Here is an 18,606-nt window from a genome sequence, read left to right on the forward strand (position 1 = left end):
AAAAAAAAAAAAAAAAAAAGAGGATGGCTCAAAACAATTCCTCTTAAGCTTTAATGTGCATGTGAGTGACCCAGGGGATCTCGTTACAATGCAGATTCAGATTCAGCAGATCTGGGGTGGGGCCCAAGATTCTGCATTTTCAACATGCTCCAAAGACTCAAGAAGTGGCCCTCAACTACTGGCCTGTGACCTGGTCCCAGGACTAAGCACCTGGTAATGTTTACTTCAGAGCTGAGCAGCTCCCTCTGGAGAACGCTGGCATTCAATTTCCTAAGATTTTTATTTGGCCTCTGCTGCCTGGTGATGGTGCTGCTGCCAGACCCTGTGCGGAATGCTCTGAATATATGGTTCCTCTCTTAATCCTCCCAGCTACTCAGTGAAGTAGATGTTGTGATTATCCCCATTTCACAGATGAGGAAACTAAGGCTTAGAGAGGTGAACGTGCTCAAGATTACACAGCTGATAAGAGGCAGAGCAGGCCTTCCCACAGACCATCTGATTCTAGACTTCTCGTGTTAACACTAAACCAAAGAGCGAGTGGCATTCTCCATTTCAGCCTTGAAAGTGAACACCGCAGGAAGTGCTGTACCATGGGGCCTCCTCTTGTGTCTGTATGGGAGGCGGACACTGCTGTCCATCAGCTCAGAGTGTCTCCTCCAAAGAAACGCATCTCAGCTTGCAAATCCCATACCTCCAATTTTTGTGAAAACCCTTCAAGGATTCTGACCACAGCTCTATCAGTTATGGGGCAGTGGGGCAGGAAGCCTTCTTCCACAAGCCGCTCTCTCCCCATACGAGAGGGTTCCTTGACTGTGAACAGCACTTAGATTGTGTCAGAGGAAAGCCATGGGCTTTAACAGGCCACATCCATTTTCATTTACCTTCCGAAAGAAGATTAAGGAGAAAATTCAATTTTGCCTAATGCCTCCCCCAAATGGCTAATTTATATGCTAATTAGCAAGATAGCAATCGATGAAACTGGTAATCAATATGATATCCAAGGCAATGGTAATGAAATTCATTCTGAGATGCACTGGCAGTGGAAATGAAGCAATTATGCAGAATAAATGGGGCATCTCAGGGAATAAGGGCCCCAGATTGCACTTGACTGCATTATTTCCCCTTTTACCCCTCCCCTCAGCCTTCCGCACCCCATTAAAATCAACTGTCCATTCAGATCCTTTGAGGTACCACACGCCAGCTTCTCACTCTCCAAATACCTGATCCTGCATTAGCCCTGTGGATCTGTGGCCCACCATGGGGGAAACGGAGCTACAGAAAACAACAGGCTCTGAGAAGACTAGGGATACGAACCCTGGAGGAGAAGCAGGGGCTAAATAGGGGCTCTTAAGCCATAGATGGAGTGGTGAATTCATACTTTACTGTCACACCTACTGAGGTTGGCTTAAGGTTTTTTAATTCTAAAGCATTATAGATACCATATTGCCCAAAATTTCCACAACTGTCCTAATTTCAAATATTTTGTCCCACGAGTCCATATGTTAAATGATGTGTCCTACATAAGTCCAGTGAGAAGTAGGCCATAGCGTTTCTGTATGATTTAGCCTAGTACTAGGAAGTCTTGTTTCAATCTGGACATTCCAGTGTTTCAGATATTTTGAAGGAGAGAGGAAAGGGGTGATTGCAATTATCTCTGGAGATTTAGGGGCACCATAGTATCCATTTCACACTTTTCAACTAAGATAATGGAAATTTGTCTTTTACCCCGATGTCTGCTCATTGGAATCACTGGTAATTTGTCCCCGAGTTTTCTTATGAAAAGTTCTGAACGTACCAAAAAGTTGAAATAAGTATACAGTGAATGTCACATGTATCCTATCCGGATTCTACAATTAACATTTTACCATACTTGCCTTATCATGTATCTGTCTAACTGTCCATCCCCCTATCCATCATCAGTTCATCTTTTCTTAATGCGTTTCACAATAAATTGCAGGCATCAGGATACTTCAGTCCTAAACACTTCAGTAGGTATATCATTAACTAGAGTTCAATATTTATTTATTTATTTATTTTTCTCTTAAGGTAAAATGTATATACAACAAAATGCACAAATTTGAAGAACGCTATTCTGTAAATTTTGATAGAGGCATACATTGATGTAGTACAAATCCCTATCAACATCACCACAGAAATTCCCTCTTCCCCTTTCCCTGCCGTTCCCCACCCCTTACCCCACAGAGGCAACCACTGCTCTGATTTTTTTCTATCATAGATTAACTTTATTCTGAGAACTCCGTATAAGTAGAACCATACAGTATGTACCCTTGTATAAGGCTTCTTTTATTCAGCATAGTATTTTTAAATTCATCCATGTTGTTGTACATATTAATATTTTATTTCTCTTTATTGATGAATAGCATTCCATTGTGTGGATATACCACAGATTTGGGGGCTATTATGAATAAAGCTGCTATGAACGTATTTGTACAAGACTTTTTATGAACATATGTTTTCATTTTGCTTGAGTGAATTCCTAAGGATGGAATTTCTGGGTTATAGGGTAGATTAATGTTTAGTTTTCTAAGAAATTGCCAGACTGATTTCCAAAGTGGTTGTGCTATTCCTGGGAAGTGGTTTAAAACTGCTGTTTCGTCTGGGCGTGATGGCTCATGCCTATAATCCCAACACTTTGGGAGGCCAAGGCAGAAGAATCACTTGGATCCAGTAGTTCAAGACCAGCCTGGGCAGGGAAGCAAAATGCTATCTCTACAAAAAAATTTAAAAATTAGTCAGGTGCAGTGGTGTGTGCCTGTACTTCGGAGGCTGAGGCAGGAGAATCACCTGAGCCTAGGAGTTCCAGGCTGCAGTGAGCCATAACTGTACCACAACTGTACCACTGTACTCCAGCCTAGGTGACAGAGTGAGACCTTGTCTCAAAAAAAAATAATAAAATAAAAACATTGCCTCTCTGCTCCCCCTACCAAAAAATTCTTAGTTAATTACTTGATCAGGAGTGGGGCCCAGGCATTGGTGTTTCCGACATGCACTGCTGTGGTTCTGATTTGCAGCTGGAGGAGAAAGTCACTGAAGGTTTAACATTTAACTCTAGTTTAAAGACCTTTTGGTGCCTATGATAAGTGCAAAACATTGACTTTTGTTTTGTTTTGTTTTGTTTTGTTTTTACTTTGAAAACTGGCTTTCTGTTGCTGTTCCCGTTTTTCCTTTACTGTTTTTTTTTTTTTTTCTTTCACTGCTATAAAGACTTGTTGGTGTTTTTGGATTATTTGGACATCGGAATCCACATAAGTCAAAAGATCTGCTTTTTAATCCCAGTTTTGCCACTTTGTAACTGTATAAGTTTGAGCAAGTTACTCATCAGTGTCCTTTTCTGTAAAATATGGTTTCTATTAGGTATTCCAAGGCTATGAAGATAAAAGCACCTGACTCAAAAATTTTCTGAAATTTACTATAGGACGGGAGTGGAAATAGAGTTATCCATTGCCCTCCCCAACCCCCAGGATACATGAGATTCCTTAACTCTGCCTTTCTGAACAAAGGCAGATTGACAGTTCTTTTCTTTGGTTTCATAATATGGTTCTGGATGTGAGGCCATGAATGTCAGAGGTTGGAGAGCTGTCACCACTTCCTGTAATGATTAGAGTATAATTACCTCTTGTCTTACAAGTATGTAAAACTCCAAATCAGTAGGATAGGGATTTTGAATTGGTTTTCCATTCCTGATGGTGACGTGGGCTGATCCATCTCTTCATTGTCCCCATGTAACCCACAACACATCTTTGCAAGACTGCTGGGTAGAGTTGGTATTAAGAGAACAGTGAAGAGCTGTGCAGCAGCTGAGGTCATAGTTTATTCTTGCCTTCATTGGCTCTGGATTACTGAGCATCGAGTCAATAACAACAATGACAGTAAAAGCAACCTACCATCCGAAGCCTGGTCTGCTCATTCTGAGGAGACAGGCTCGGAGACTGTCTTCTGAGTCCACTTCATATGGTTCTGGTCCACACAGACTGCACTGGTCCCTGAGCACAGAAAGTTGGTGTGTGTGGCTCCTGACAAGATTTACATCAAATACTCAGAACTTATTGGAAGAAAAAAAAAGGTCTTATAAGTGATGTGGCTTCTCTCATTGTTTTGTTCAACCATTTAAATGAGGATTTTCCAGTCAGCACCAGGAAGAATGCACTTGAGGCCAGCATGGGCACAGATGAGGCTTCTAAATCAGGGTAGAAGTGCCAGGCTTTAGCTCATTTCTAAACAGGAAGGCTAAGGATTCTCCTTCACACCCTCCCAGACAACTACTGAGCATGCAGCATGCATTATTTGCTTTCCTAGGAAGGTAGGGTTTTCAGAGTATTCGAGGTTGCCCTGGGCACCAGTTATGAGTGATAACTAACAAAGATCCAGGGAAAATGATGGCTGCTAACGAGCTTCTTTTCAAGTTTATGGCCTCCCTGAGTGTCTGTCTGTGGAACTCTCATGCTTTTGTAAGGGGGTACAGGATAGAGGGGACAAGGGAAGAGATCAGATGGCCTGCTATCTGAAGCATGTGCCTGGCTTCAATAGTCCCCTTTTGGGTTGGTTTATTCTGTAATGTGTCCCCTGAGAAGACAGACTAAGCAGCCTGGGTTACCCTGCAATTTCTCCAAACTATTTGCATGAAATACTGCAGGCAAAAAGCCCAGCCCCTGATTGGCTGTTGCTAGGTAACAACATAATCATCAGGAAATTAGGCTGTCCTTTTTTTTTTTCCCCCAACACGGAGTATGTGTGTGATTGCAGTGTTGTGCAGGAAGAGAGAGGGAGTGGAACAAAGACAGATAAATGGGATGATCTTGAAGGCGGGGACACCACAGCCACAAACCTGCATCCCACGGTAGGACAATCTGCTTTGGGTTGGGCTCTTTACTCAGTCAAACCAATATTGGTACATTTTCTTTTTTATAATAATGGCAAAGCTAGGAGGGCCCTGCAGACAGCAGGAACAGGAGCTATAATAGAAGCAACTTTTAGATTTGAAGTGCTTTTTAGAAGCAAGAGGTAGTATTTAATATGTGGGAATGACTCTAGCGAAGTGAATAAATGAGTGTGTCTGGAGAATGTATATAGGCAGGTAAGAATCCATTAGTATGGCTGTAGAGCACCTGCAAGGAACAGAACATGAGAATGCGCATGTAAATGAGGCGTGACAGAAAAATCAAGCATGCTTTAAGATAGGAAGCCCATAAACTGAAGTTTAGAACTGTGTTTCTTATGACTCCGCCAGTGTTTAGCATGTGGTCCTCATGTTAGGACCTCATAGACTAGACAGGTGGATGAAGAGGCAGCAGTCTAAAGAGAGCATTTGTGTATGTGCATGTGTGTGTGTGTGTGTGTGCGCACATGTGTGCACACAGCTGAAGCACCTAGTTCATTTTCAAGATTGTGTCCTGAATAACAGCGTGCAGAGCTCTGGCAAGTACACGCCACACCTGGATGCTTCCACTGGGTAATGAATATCCATGAAGACCCTGAGCACTTTCCTTTCCCTCTGTGCTAGCCCCAGATGGCTTTCTCGCCTCTAACCTCCCTTATCTTGCCTTCCTTTTGAGTTCCCTAGCAATGACCCTGCCCTTACACTAGAGCCTCAGTTGCAATACAGCATACTTCATTGGCTTGCTACAAACCCAGCCAAGCTAATTGCCTTTTGCCATTCATTGTCTGCCAGATTAACGACTCCTTGTGTGTCTGATTACCCATTGCCTCCTCCGAGATTCCTCTGTGTACTCTCTCTGGCTTGTCTTTCTCTTCTTCCGTCTCCTCAGCTCAGCCTCTTTGAGTATCACATCTGAATTTTTGGAAGCTATTTAATTTAAATGATAAAATAGGAGCATTGCCTTTTTTTTTTTTTTTTTTTTTTTGCCTGATCAAAGGGAATAGTATTAGGCATGATGCAGAGGGGACCATTTTGTAGGAGTGGTAAAAAATATGCAAATATATCAGAAGCAAGACAGAGTATGTGCCAATAACCAAGACTCAGAAGAAAAGATCTTTCCAAGCATGCAGTCCCCTACAGCGATTTGCTGTCTCCAATGGGTGAGCCTAACAAGGCTCAAAGCTCCTGCCCTGAAGGAAAAAAGCCATCACTAACGTACAGTGGCTCAAATCCCTTTTCTGAGTACATGTTCTAAATGGAATGAACTTGATGCTCTGCAAAGCCTTTAGGACTTGAAGTGCAGATCATCTTCCTCTTCTGTCTCCAGTGTTGACTTTCATTACCTTTTAGTTCTCAAACATTAAAATAGAGAACAATTTCTCTTTCACTTCTGCTTCCCCACCATTCTCCAAGACAGTGGTTCTCAAAGTGTGGTCCCGGTACCAGAAGCCTCAGAAGTCTGGGGATGGGTGGGGCCCAGCAATCTGTTTTAACAAACCCTCCAGGTGATTTTGATATACGCTCAAGTCTGAGAACCACTGTGGACCTGAAAATTTGCATTTTTAATAAGATCTCACTCTTTGAAAATCTCTGCTCTAAGAATAGAAAAGATGGGACAATGTGTGATGAGCATGATCTCATTCCACTTAGAAAGCACCCTCCCCGTTTCCAAAGTCCCAATCAAACCCGTCTTTAAAGATCCACCCCACATGAAACTTTAGCTGATGCAAGTGAAAGTTATCACTTGACGGCTGACTGCATTTCAGGAGTGCACAAACTAAGGGCCAAATCCAGGCCACAGAGGGTTTATGTAAGGCCCTCAAACTAAGAGTAGTATTTGCATTTGTTTAATGGTTGAAGGGGGTGAGGAACTGAAGAAGAAGATGCAGCAGAGACCATATGTGGTCTACCAGGCCTAACCTAGATACTCTACAAGGCCTAACTAGATACTTTACAGAGAAAAAAAAATGCTGCTCCTGTTATATTTATTTATGTACTTTTCTTATGTTTCCTCTTAAACTGTTAACTTCTTAAAAACAGAGTCAATATCTGAGTCATGTTTGTATTGCATTCAGTCCCAAACATACAGTAATTGTTCAGTAAATATGGGAAGGGGCGGATGGTGGTGGTTGTACAGCTGACAAGTGTTGTGGGAATCCAAAAGAGATGGACTTTTATACTTGACCACTTTGTGGCTGTCCTATCCTTAAAATAAGAACAATGTTTTTCTCCACCTTAAGTAGATGATGGGCATCCAGAAGTTCATACTAATGGAATTTACTCCAGTAACTAAAATGGTGAAAAGCAGTTGGGAGCTGCCCTGCAGCTTGAAAAACAAGATTAGTATTGAAAAAGTCCATAAATGGATAAGTTAAAAATAAGCAAAAAGCTTAAAATTTCAGGTGGATTTCTGATGTCCAGTGAAAAGTTTTCATGTAATTATATACTACTGTGGTTAAAAGAACCCCTAGTGGTGATGCTGCACGAATTCCACCTGCCCCGTGGTTGCCCAGCCTCTGCTTGAACACCTCCACCGACTAGGAACTTGCTTCCTCACAGCCAGCCCCACTCTACTTTTTAAACAGCTCCAGTTGTTAGGAAGCACTTTTTTTCTATTCAGTTGAAATCTATCTTCTTATAATTTCCACCCTGTAGTCCTAGTTCTGCATACTTTAATTTCAAAATTAGCTACCTACATTTTATAAATATGATAAAAGAAGTAGGGTAGAGTTATGCTTGACTGGAAAGAATGGAAGGTTGAGGGGAACCTATTTGGATAAGGGAAAATTTAGATAACTTTCCCCTGCAAATAGGGAACAGGTTAGAAATACAAGAAGCTAAAGACCAAGATGTATGCTAACAGAGGAAAGTCAAACTTATGAGTATAAAATGGAACAGAACATTCCAAATATGGCAGGAAGCAAAAGGCCAGTGGTCACAGTAGATCACAGGCTGACCACAGATGTGCATGCTATGTTTCTGCTTGAAAGGAATGTTAATAGCAATTAAAGGCTATTATTTGGAGCAAATGAGAGTAAGGAGGCCCCAGAGCTAGGCCCAGGGGACTCTGGAATTGCTTTGTGATTCCAGAGCTATGAAACAGCTGCCAGGACAAGTTGCTAGGGCAGAAGCAAGCAGGAGGAAGTGTCCTGGGAAGGGCTGAGCCCTCTAAGTGGTGGCTAGGCCAAAGCAACGAGGCCTTCAAAAGGGAACTGTCCCAAAGAAGATGGAGGAAAGGAGTGGAGAAAGGAAGCTAGAAGTTCAAGTTATACTCCTGTTTATAATGTAATGTAGGCTTAAGATTAATCCAAACACCCTGAGAACTAATGAAGCATTGCATGAACAATATCCCCAAGAATAATGTGTATTGAACGTTCACTACTCTGGATTTCTAAAATGCTTTTACTGCACAGAGCTTGGAGTTGCATGGGGGATTCAATCTAGTGATAGCAATCACCAACTAGCTTCTAGTCTCTCTCGCTCCCCCTACACCCTGCCATGCAGCCACTACATGCACAACCCGTGGCTTACGTCTGTCCTGGTTGTCACTTCTTCCAACTTCATCTGTAGGTGAGGGTTTATTTATTTATTTTATTTATTTATTTTTTTTAACAAGAACATTTCTTGGACTTGAGAGGACCTGGGCTTTTGGGAGCCTGGTGGAAAGTTTATGCCCAAGCCAGGAGTAACAGTGTAGTCAAAAATTGTAAGGGATTAAAAGCCCATGTTTGAGAATCTTCCCTTCTCCACATTCAAGGCACTCCCACGTTACAACCTGGACATGAGCTCCAGATTCAGACTCTATTGGTTTATGCCACTTCATAGTTTTATGATCTTAGAAAAGTTACTTTACCTCTCAGAACCTGTTGCCTCATGTAGTCACTGCTCTAAAGCAATGCTGGAAGGATTAATCAGGCAGAGGAGAGTTGATCATGATAGAATGATGCCCATCTGTGCTGCACATGGTGCTAGGTGCTTTCTTTCTATGTATTTTTTAGGTGCTTGCATTTTCTTATTTAGTTTTCCCAGTAACTCTTCATAATTGCTGTCATTGGGCCGGGCGTGCTGGCTCATGCCTGTAATCCCAGCACTTTGGGAGGCCGAGGCAGGCGGACCACCTGAGGTCAGGAGCTCGAGACCAGCCTGGCCAACATGGTGAAACTCTGTCTCTATTAAAAAGGCAAAAAATTAGCTGGGCATGGTGGCGCATGCCTGTAATCCCAGCTACTTGTGAGGCTGAGGCAGGAGAATTGCTTGAACCCAGGAGGCGGAGGTTGCAGTGAACCAAGATCACACCATTGCACTCTAACCCGGGCAACAAGAGCAAAACTCTGTCTCAAAAAAAAAAAAAAAAAAATTGCTGTCATTAGCACTGTTTCACAGATGAGGAAACCGAGGCCTGTAGAGGTTAAGTAACCTGTCTCAGGTCTTCTAGCTGGGACAGAGACAGGAATCGAGACAGTTTTCTCCAACTATGAAGTTCCTTCTCTTTCTTATACATTATGATGCCTCCCTGAGCCTTGCCCAGCATGTGGTGGGCATTCAGGAAAGGTGGGCATTCTCTATTCCCTCTCTCCTGTGGGACAGTTGTTTTTGTTTTGTATTACTTTTCAATTAAATAATTGCAAATGATTTTGTAAACATTGCTAACAGGACCAGCCTTATGTGTAGATAATATATGTTGAAATACTTATGAACAGGAAAGGCCTGTGAATGTTAGACATGCCCCAATTATTACTCAGAGTGTGATTCCGGGGATACCAGGCAGGGCCTCAGAGAGTTCTGGTTGACACGTTTGCCTTAGACTGACGCTGCTGCGGGAGATGACTCTTGTGAGACAGGCTAGCAAACAGAAGGCTATGGGAGCCAACTGAACTTCATAAGAACTGACTGGCCCACGGCCTGGACTGGAGTAAGCACAAGTAATTCTGCCTCTTGTGCATGGACTTTGAAACCTTTGTTTCCCATCCTACACCTGCCATTTGCTAGCTCTGGGGCTCCGATAAGTTACAGGGCCTCTATGAACCTCAATTGTCTTGTGAGAAAAATGAGGAAGTAATCTCTGTATCAGAGAGTGGTTGTGAGGAATAAATGAGATCATGTCCCTGAGCGAACAATAAACGGCAAGAATTATTATCATTTACCAGTGGCTGGCCTGAGAACACTGGCCTCCTAATGGATAAAAGACCATCTACATACCTAATTAAGGCCCTTGTGGTGGGAGACACCCCATCTATCCCTGGCAGTCTCTCTTCAGAATATATCAAAGTGCTTAAAGCCCCATTTTAGTCTCCTTATAGGGAATGTAAAGGGAAACTCCAAGGGAGGCAGGCTGTATCCTTGGAAGAAGCTCTGGGGGGAGCATGCTCAGATCTTCACAGGAAAACAGGGCACCCAGTACAGTCACTGCTTCTCTAGGGCACTCTCAATGCTAGTGTTCATGAAAGTCAGCAAAATCCGTGACCCCAGTGTTACAAACAATTAAGTGGTACCTGTAGGGCCACTGGTAGGCCTAAGATACAGCCCAATTTCAGGGGTGGAAGAAGAGAAAAAGGTCAGTAAAAAATTTCTAGGTAAGTGTTTAGGCCCTTGAACTTTATTCTGAAAGCCTGATAATTAGCCATTTCCCATGATCCCTGTGTTGGCCTAGTCATACTTGTCAGGACATAGCAGTGGCAGAATGGCCAGCGTATTACGGTTTAACCATCAGGCCAGTTCAAGGCTGAGCAGGAGCAGCAGAAAGTGGCCAGCTCTAGAAATAGCAGCTCTGTATATGTGTTATGTGCACATGTGCATGTGTGCTGCGTGTGCTGTGTGTGTGCTTTGTATGTGTGCAGGGTGTGTGTGCACACTGTGTGATGTGTGTGTACACTGCTGTGTGCTTTGTGTATATGCTATGTGCACTTTGTGTGTGCTCTGTGTGTGTGCACTGTACGCTGTGTGTGCACTATGTGCACCATGTGTGCCTATTGTATGTGTGCTATGTGCTTTTAATATGTACACTTTGAGTGTCTGTGCTGTGTGTGTGTGCTCCGTGGGGAGATTTAGTATGGAGAGATTTTGTTTTTAAGATGGGTTCTCACTATGTTGCCCTGGCTGGTTGTGAACTCCTGTGCTCAAGCAGTCTTCCCATCTCAGTTTGGATAGCAGGGATTACAGGTGTGCGTCACCACACCCAGCTTGGAGAGATTTTTGTAGAGGTCTTTTTTTTTTTTGAGAAAGAGTCTCACTCTGTCGCCCAGGCTGGAGTACAATGGCACAGTCTCGGCTCACTGCAACCTCCGCCTCCTGGGTTCAAGCGATTTTCCTGCCTCAGCCTCATGAGTAGCTGGGATGATTACAGGTGCCTGCTACCACGGCTGGCTAATTTTTGTATTTTTAGTAGAGACGGGGTTTCACTATGTTGGCCAGGCTGGTCTTGAACTCCTGACCTCATGATCCGCCCGCCTTGGCCTCCCAAAATGCTGGGATTACAAGTGTGAGCCACCACACCTGGCCAGGGGTCTTTTTTTTATAGCAGTCTTTTTTGTGGCCTTGGCTACTGAGATTTCTTTGTACAAATCCCCAAAATGCATACCATTACAAAGGCTAAACAAGGAAGAGCTGACTGAGATTATAGCACAAAAAAAATTTACTCTGGGCCCAGAGCAGTGGCTCACGCCTGTAATCCCAACACTTTGGGAGGCCGAGGCGGGCGGATCACCTGAGGCCAGGAGTTCAAAACCAGCCTGGCCAACATAGTGAAACTCTGTCTCTACTAAAAGTACAAAAATTAGCTGGGTGTGGTGGTGCAGGCCTGTAATCCCAGCTACTCAGGAGGCTGAGGCAGGAGAATCGCATGAATCTGGGAGACAGAGGTTGCAGTGAGCTGAGATCACGCCACTGCACTCCAGCCTGGGCGACACAACAAGACTCTGTCTCAAAAAAAAAAAAAAAAAATTTACTCCGTTACTAGACGCAAAAAAGTAACTAGAACTGAGAACACTGACTATAACCAGTGCTGACTATAACTGGCTTGGATAGTGATCTTATTACAGGTCTCTGTTGCCCACAGGGCCTGAGACCAGTAGGTCTCAAAATATAACCCAAGACCAGCTGGTCTCAAAATCTAACTTTGAGTTTATTGAAGGAAATTATAGTATCTTTTTTCTCTGAGAGAAAAAAAGTCACCTTCTATCCTACCTTAATGTACTCTCTTTGTAATCCATGCTTAAGCTGTGCTGGATATTTTAAATGCATTGTTTTACCTATTATTTAAAACCAATGAAGTCTGCACTCTTGTCCATTTTACAGAAGAGGCAAATGAGGCACAGAGAGGTTAAGTAACTTGGCCAGGGTTGCATTCTGCCCTGGCAATGTTTGCTCATTTTTATGGAGTAGAACGTCTCTCCCCTTTTCTTTTTTTTTTTTTTTTTTTTGAGATGGAGTCTCGCTCTGTCACCCAGGCTGGAGTGCAGTGGCCGGATCTCGGCTCACTGCAAGCTCCGCCTCCCGGGTTCACACCATTCTCCTGCCTCAGCCTCCCGAGTAGCTGGAACTACAGGTGCCCGCCACCTCGCCCGGCTAGTTTTTTGTATTTTTTAGTAGAGACGGGGTTTCACCGGGTTAGCCAGGATGGTCTTGATCTCCTGACCTCGTGATCCGCCCGTCTCGGCCTCTCAAAAGTGCTGGGATTACAGGCTTGAGCCACCGCGCCCAGCCTCTCTCCCCTTTTCTAAACCCTCTCTCACGATACTTTGCGTTTGTGATTTTTGTTTCTGAAATGCTTTCTCGTATCTATGTTGTTTCATTTTCCAGAAGCTCTGGGAGGTCGGGGTGAGGTATTATCATCTCCACATAATGCTGCTGCCTAGCTCTCACCTGGTCAATGTATGGCTGGGTCTAGTCCCGGCCTTCCGGCCAGGACCATCTACATCTGCTCTTTGCAGTGACCACAGTCCCATACTCATCGCTCCAACACCACTCATCTTTCATTTTCCCCTCCCACTCCATTCCCAAATCAAAATTTACCTGTCCTGGGCCCTATTGAGAATAGCCATCTGGACACACAAATTTGAGTAAAGGTGCTAATGGCTACTAATAGTTTCAAAGGTCCCTTCTCAGATAACATGGTATTTCCACAGCATGCTTCAGTATCTTAACCTCAGGTTCCTCATCAGGAGGTGAAGAGCTTCCCAAAGAGCTTCAAGCTTTATTCATTCCTCATTTAATAAAATCTTACTGTTGCTGGCTCAGCACCATGTTAGGCATTAGGAATCTAAAACTAATGGAATCACTGCCTAGTGAATAAAATCAGCTGTCCTGCCATGCTATTAAGTTCAGCAGAAGGCACCAAATCCAGGCTGGGGTACAAAAAGGAAGTCCCTAAGAGGAGCAGACGTTACAGCTGAACTGCAAAGGGTAAATGCGCTCCGGCCAGGGAGATGGGGAGTGAGGGGCCTGGGGAGTGGCCCAGGCAGAGGGAGAGGTCTGGGCAAGGGATGAGACAGCATGTGACTAATTCTGGAATCAGCTGTGTGGGCCACGTGGTAGGCAATGAAGCTAGAGAGAAACAGGAAGATCCCTAAACTGAGTGCTGCCAAGATTGTCTTCTTTCCATGTGGAGGTATTTTGAGGCTTCAGCAGGGAAGAAACTATGTTTGGTAACTCTTCCCATCTCAAATTCTAGTCCCTTTTAGCAGGGACTTCATTATGACCATCTTAGGGCATGAATGGTGACTGCCCCTTTTAAATCTCATATTCAAATTGCCCCTTAAAGCAGTGGCTCTCATACTTCATAGGCATCAGAATCTCCCAGAAGGCTGTGAGAACACAGGCTGCCGAGCCCCACTCCCAGAATTTCTGATTCCATAGGTCTGAAGTGGCGCCTGAAAATTTGCATTTTTGGAGAGTTGCCAAGGGACCACATTTTTGAGAAGCCTTGCCTTGGAGCATGCAAAGCTGTTATATTAACAAGGCTGTTTTTAATGCCTTTGCACCCTTTTTTTACCATTAGTTTCAGTTGACCTTTTTAGGCTGGTCAGGTTGAGTATCAGGCAGCATAATAGTTCCCTAAGGCCGCCTTAACAAATTACCACAAACTGGGTGGCTTAAAACAACACAAATGTATCGTGTTACCGTTCTGGAGGCTGGAAGTATGAAATCCAGGTGTCGGCAGGGTCATGCTCCCCTGAAGTCCTTTCTCGCCTCTTCCTAGCTTCTGGTGACTGCAGGTGTTCTTTGGCTGGTGGCAGCATAGCTCCTTTGTCTGCCTCCATCTTCACATGGCTGGCTTCTGCCCGTGTGTGCCTGTGTCTTCACATGGCATTCTTTTATAAGGACACGACTTGTATTTGATTAGGGGCCCATAGAAGACACAGAATGTATTTTGCCCTGCCTTACAGCAGTGAGTACAGAGCTGCCCGAGTCTAGACGAACTCATCCATCCCCTGTCCCCAAGCACTCAGCGTCTGCACAATGTGGCTTTCACTGTACATCCCTTCCAAAGGACAGCAAATCCTTCTTTTTCCTCCTCATATTCTTCAGCCAACCAGCACCAGCTTGTAATAGAAATCCTTGATATAACCTGCCTTTTATAAATTAGGAAGAAAACAGTAAGGTTTCAGAAAGAGTTTATTCATTTACATTTATAGTGTTTTGCTTCACAATGAAATCATTCTATTTGGATTGCTAGGACTATATGACCAGCTTCAATTCATCATCCTTCACTTCTATTTTCGTTGGCCTTCATTTACGTACTTTGGTTTCTAGACACACTAAAGGTGGCAACATGCAGAGGACAGGGGTGAGGGAGGGACCTTTTGAGACAGTTTGACCTGCATCCATTTGGACTGCTTCCAGTGAGTCCGTGCTTCAGACTGGAACAAATCAGGACACTTACGTTCATGCAGCAGCTGGGAGGTGCAAGGAGGCCTTCCCCAGGCCCCCTAAGTCTAGGGAGTCTGAATCTTCTGTTGTTACTGCCTTATGCCTCTGGCGGAGAGGCAACCAGAGAGGAGAAGCAGAGCCACAGCAAAGGAATACGTTCACGCATCTCTTCAGGCTCTCCGTACCAAGCCGCCACATGATAATACCAGCAGCCACGATGGGACTGACTAGACTTCTCATTTCCTGCCTAGCTCTGATACCATTAGGAAAAACCTCACCCTGCCTTACCCCAGGGCTTTAGGCTAGATTTGGAGAGTGGTTTTCAGTATCCTTCCCCTCTGCTTTCCCGGAACCGCTGTCACAGCCGTAATCCACAGCAAATGGATTTCCCTGACACTGGGGACAAAGGCCTAGTGTTTCGTAGACTTGGCGGCTCCTGGGAGGGCAGAACCATCAGCGTTTCTCCAGCTGCTGGTCTCAGGCCCTGTGGGCAGCAGAGACCTGTAATAAGATCACTATCCAAGCCAGTTATAGTCCGCACATCATTCAAAGTGGCCCCTTGCGGTTAGGAGCGGAGAAGTGACTGAAATAGGAATCACAGCCCTTCAGAGCGGGGACTTATACAAAACCACACAGTGAGTGGGAACCCAGAGAAAAACAGACTTCTAGCTCTGGATGTTAGCCATTAATGAGATTTGGCTGTGATTTACAATGGGAGTCCACAGGGATGGGTGGCCTTGGGGAAGAAATACGGAACTAGTTAGAAGGAAGAGAAGGGAAGAATAAGAGTAGGAATTCAAAGGAAATTGAAAAGGGGTGGGTAGAATGCTGAAAGCCTAGATACTGTGGAAGTTTAAGGATTCAGATTTTCTAATGTAGGTCACCAGAGGGAAGGATGTAAGGAGAGTCCACAGATGCCGCAGTAGCCCTCACTGAGACTCCAAAATGCCTCCGCTACTCCCCAGCAGCCAGAACTTTGAGCGGAAGGAAGGTGGGAGGGGGAACATACGAAAACTCTGGTTCAAAAGGGGAACTATAGGAAAACAAATTTTAAAGCTGTTATATGGGACACTTCCAAATTGTGTTTCCTTCCAACTCAAGTTCCCTTCAACTAGGAGAGCAATAATAAAGTGACATATGGCAGGACCCTAGCTTCTGCTTTCTCTGCAGGGCAAGCTTCACCTCTCTCATTGATAAGTCGCTACCACCATGCGGGCAGGAGGTTTCCTGAGGTGCCTTCCATGGCACTGGATGAGAATCAGGGGAGCCATATCACCCCAAGTCACTTACCTCCCCCACACTGGGTCTCCATTCTTGCAAGGGAAAACAAGGGAGATGATGGTAATGTTCGATTTCTCACACTGGTTGATGGGTACACATGCATATTACCCTTTATATACACATTACATACAGAGAATATTTTGTAAGTATAAATGGACATTAATTAACAATTAGGGAATTACATTCAGAGGTCTCAGTTTGTTTTCAACTGAAAATCAAGTATGCTTTGACGTGGACTTTGCCCAGTGTGGTTGAAATAATGGCTCAAGGTGAAGTTGCAGAGAGTATCACGGGAAGCACTCTGGCTTTGGAGTCAGACCTGGTTTTGAATCCCAGTTCTGTAATGACCTTACATAAATTGCTTAGATATATTTCTCATTGACAAAATTGGGATAATCATACCCACACCATAAGGGAAGGCGTAGCATCTGTGATAGTGCCCACAGTAGTGCTTACCAGTAGTAAGTGCTCAATAAATAATCACTATTATTAGTATAGACACCATTGATGGAAGCTACTGAAGTGAAATCACAGCTAGTTGATGTTTTAAACTAGTTGGTGAGAAATTTGTGGACGAGGTAGAGATTAAGCTTTCAGATGAGGAGTGGAATGGAGTATGGTGCATTTCAAGCAATTTTATTCAACAAACATCTATGGAATGAAGCACAAGGTATTAAGGGAAAATATGGCATAATCCCACCCCCAAGTGACTCACTTTCTTGTAAGGCTACGTTGTAAGTGCTAGGAGAGGGCCAGGCACAGAGTGCTCTGGGAGCAGCCATCCAGCTGGATGGCTTAAATGAAGACATTGGAACCTAATTTGAAGGAAGCAAGAGGAGAAGCGTTGAGGGGGTTGCATTCAGTGCATATTTCACAAAAGAGGCTCAAGAGTTTTGAAGATCTAAGGAGTTGGTTACGTGAAAAATTGAAGGAAGGCATTTCAGGGGAGGGGAATAGTGTGAGTGAAACCACAGCAGTAAAAACTACAGAGGTAGGAAGTAGCAAGGCACCCAAATTTCAAACGACTTAGGCACCTTGGTCATAATGCTGAGACCAGAGACAGTGGAAGTGTGGAAAATGAGGCCAGGAAGGCAAAATGGGTCAGATCATGGAGGGTTTCACGTACTACATGGAGTAGCTTGGGGGCTGGGGGCACTGGGCGGGCCCAAGAACAGGGGTAATTCAACACATGATGCAGGGACAAATGGATATTCACATGCCAAACATGGAATAACATATGACCCAGAGATTTCACTGCTAGGTTACACCCAACAGAATAGAAGCAGGGACTCAAACAGTCCGTGGCATATAACCCTTATATTGCCATGTTCATTCCATTGCAACATTATTCACAGTAGCCAAAAGGTGGAAACCACCCAAGCGTTCATCAACAGATGAACAAACACAGTGTGGTGTGTACGTAGGTATCCAATGGAATACTATTCAGCTATCAAAGGGAAAGAAATTTTCATACATGCTATAACATGAATGAACTTTGAAAACATTATGTTAAGTGAAACAAGTCAGACACAAAAGGACAAATATTGTCTGCTTCCACTTAAATGAGCTATCTAGAACAGGCAAATTCATAGAGAATGAAAGTAGATTAGAGGTTAGGGGATAGGCAGGGGACAAGGGGCACTGAGGAGTTATTGCTTAATGGTTATAGAGTTTCTGTTTTGGGTAATGAGAAAGTTCTGGGAATAGATGGTGGTGATGATTGCACAACAGTGTGAGTGTAGTTGATGGTACTGAATTGCACACTTAAAATCTAGTCATATTCTGACCTTTATTCCTCTATCCTTTACATGAGTATTTGAGAGAGAGAGCAGTCAAGAGAGTGAGAGAGCACACTCAAAAGACAGCCACAGCTATCAAAAGCGTGAGCTAGAACAGAGGGGCAAGCTGGGGACAGAGAGCAATACAAGCATGCGCTATCCAGGGAGTAAGAGAGAGTGTGTGTGTGAATTAAAGAGACAGACCTGCTGATTAAGCCTGGGATGGCAGATGCTCAGAGAGGGGGAGACCATAAGCGACAGGAGAGAGAGCTGGAGCACATGCAGCAAGGATGCGGGCACTTGGGAGAGCCACAGGGAGCCAGAGGCAGAGGGAGACTGGTCAAGGGCGAGCAACCCGGGAGGCAGCAAGAAGGTCAAGAGTGGGGGAGAGAGCTCATTAGAGGGAAATAGAACTACCAGTCTGGATCAATCACGGCGGGGCAAGAGGGCAAGAGTGGGAGCAAGAGTGAGGGGAGGACGTGCTTGTATTCGAGAGAGCCAAGGCATAGTGAGAGAGGGTGAGCACACTGAGGATGGGCCCACCCAATGAGCAGCTCTGAGAAATCAGTGGTGAAAGGGAGCGTGGCCACAGGTGTGAGAGAGGGCAGGGACCAGGGGCAGGGAAAGAGTGGGAAAACCAGGGACTGGGGAATCCAAAACTACTGACACAGAAAAGACGCGGGTGGTGGGGGCTGATAGCGAGGGGAAGGGGGGGGATGGTGGGGGGGTGGTGGGTGGGGGGATGGTGGTGGGGGTGGGGGGAATGGTGGGGGCAGGGGGGCA

The 18,606-nt window shown here is 44.5% G+C and overlaps 1 protein-coding gene across 12 annotated transcripts in view; it reads left to right on the forward strand.

The window, feature by feature from the left end:
• PHC2 (polyhomeotic homolog 2) overlaps positions 1-18,606 on the forward strand; it is a 112,086-nt gene that overhangs the window by 37,498 nt on the left and 55,982 nt on the right. Inside the window, exon 1 of one of the 12 annotated variants that reach the window (XM_001107739.5) lies at positions 4,729-4,858. The exons of 9 other annotated variants lie outside the window; for them this stretch is intronic. The gene's annotated coding sequence lies outside the window, so the exon portion shown is untranslated. Of the gene's footprint in view, positions 1-4,728; positions 4,859-18,606 lie in introns of those variants that run through there. 2 more of the 12 variants (XM_077964290.1, XM_015134697.3) reach the window with 2 other exon arrangements.

Source organism: Macaca mulatta, chromosome 1, assembly GCF_049350105.2.
Source record: "Macaca mulatta isolate MMU2019108-1 chromosome 1, T2T-MMU8v2.0, whole genome shotgun sequence".
Classification (NCBI taxonomy): domain Eukaryota; kingdom Metazoa; phylum Chordata; class Mammalia; order Primates; family Cercopithecidae; genus Macaca; species Macaca mulatta.